The sequence below is a fragment of the Cebus imitator genome, unplaced genomic scaffold, assembly GCF_001604975.1.
Source record: "Cebus imitator isolate Cc_AM_T3 unplaced genomic scaffold, Cebus_imitator-1.0 Scaffold689, whole genome shotgun sequence".
Classification (NCBI taxonomy): domain Eukaryota; kingdom Metazoa; phylum Chordata; class Mammalia; order Primates; family Cebidae; genus Cebus; species Cebus imitator.
In genome coordinates this window covers 76015-78328 of record NW_016108004.1, presented here as the reverse complement: position 1 = coordinate 78328, position 2314 = coordinate 76015, and positions in this window count along the sequence as shown.

Here is a 2314-nt window from a genome sequence, read left to right as displayed (position 1 = left end):
GTTGTAAATACTTTCTTTTCTTTTTTTCATAAGATGGGGTTTCACCATGTTGGCCAGGCTGGTCTTGAACTCCTGACCTCAGGTGACCCACCCTCCTTGGCCTCCCAAAGTGCTGGGATTACAGGCATGAACCCCTGAGCCTGGCTAGTTCTAAATATTTTCTAATTTTTGGATGATTTATTTGGAAGTATGTCTTTAAACTTCCAAATGTGTGGAGGTGGGAGTGATTGGTCATCGTTTTGTTGTTGTATTCTAATCTAATGGTTGTGAGGTCAAAGAATTGGTCTGGCCGGGCTCGGTGGCGCGTGTCTGTAGTCCCAGCTATTCGGGAGGCTGAGGCGGGAGGATCTCTTGAGCCCAGGAGTTCTGGGCTGTAGTGCGCTATGCCAATCGGGTGTCCGCATTAAGTTCAGCATCAATATGGTGACCTCCTGGGAGTGGGGGACCACCAGGTTGCCTAAGGAGGGGTGAACCGGCCTAGGTCAGAACCGGAGCAGGTGAAAACTCCCATGCTGATCAGTAGTGGGATCGTGCCTGTGAATAGCCACTGCACTCCAGCCTGGGCAACATAGCCAGACCCTGTCTCTTATTTTTTTTTTTTAAAGAAAGAAAAAAAAAAGAATTGGTCTGTACATAGTCAGGCTTTGTAAATGTTGCATGTAAAATTGCAAACAATGTATAGTATCTAAATTTGGAGGTACAGAGCTCTAAATTCAGCCATTAGATCAGGCTTGTTAATGATGGGGTTCAACTTGTATACATCTGTACCAATGTTTTATCTGTTAGATCTGTCACTTACTGAGATATGTTTATATTCCCCACTATAATTAGGTTATTTGCCAATGTCTCATAAATCCTATCCATTTTTATTTGTGTATTTTAGGGATATGTTATTGAGTACATACACATTCAGAATTACAGTTTTCCAGGACTTTGTCCTTTTACGGCAGCAGATACTTATACAACACTTTGTGCTGAGCACTTTCTATGTATTAATTCGTTTACTTCATATAATAACTCTGTGAAGTGGCTACTGTTATTTTCCCCATTTGCTAGTGGGAAAATCAAGGAAAGAGAGATTAAGTAACTTGCTCAAGGTCACTCAGCTTCTAAATGGCGGAGTCAGCCTGGCATGGTGGCTCGCGCCTGTAATCCCAGCCCTTTGGGAGGCCGAGGCAGGTGCATCACCTGGGGTCAGGAGTTCAAGAGCAGCCTGGCTAACATGGTGAAACCCTGCCTTTACTAAAAATACAAAACAATTATCCGGGTGTGATGGTGGACGCCTGTAGTCCCAGCTACTTGGGAGGCTGAGACCGGACAATTGCTTGAGTCTGGGAGGCAGTGAGCCGAGACTGCGCCCCTGCACTCCAGCCTGGGTGACACAGTGAGATTCGTCTCCAAATGAAATGGGATAAAATAAAATAAAATGTTTGAATCCAGGTAGTCTGGCTCTAGAGCGTGTCCCCTTCACTACTGTGACATACTGTCTTTTATCGTTACATAGTGAACTTATCTCCAAGAATATTCTTTGTCATATAGTTTATTTTTTCCAGTATTAATATTGCCAAACCCACTTTTTAAAGTTGGTGTTTGCCTAGTTTAATTATATACATGCATTAAATCATATTTGTGTATTTTTTCTTCAGCCTTTTTAAACTTTGTCTTTATATTTTAGGGATATTTCTTTTTCTTTTATTTATGTATTTATTTATTGAGACAGGGTCTTGCTCTGTAAACCAGGCTGGGGTACACTGCATCCTCCAACTCCTGCCCTCAAGGGATCCTCCCACTTCAGCCTCCTGACTAGCGGGAACTACAGGCATGTGTCACCACACCCGGCTAATTAAAAATGATTTTTTTTTTTTTTGGTAGAAATGGCATCTCACTTTGTTGCCCAGTCTGGGCTCGAGTATTCCTCCTGCCTCAGCCACCCAAAGTGCCGGGATTATAGGCATGAGCCACCATGCCAAGCAATGGGTTATTTCTTGTAAAAGCCTATAGCTGGACATTAAAAAAATAAATCCAAGCTGATCATCTGTTGTTTAATATGAAATCTATTGTGATTACTGATTATTTAGCTTTATTTCTACCGTCCATTGCATTCTGACGTTTGTTATTTCTGATGAGAAGTCTGCCATTAATCTAATTGTTGTTTGTTGTAATTCATTTGTTTTTCACTGTTTGATTTTTCTTAAGATCCTTTTCTTAGGCCGGGCGCGGTGGCTCAAGCCTGTAATCCCAGCACTTTGGGAGGCCGAGGTGGGTGGATCACGAGGTCAAGAGATCGAGACCATCCTGGTCAACATGGTGAAAC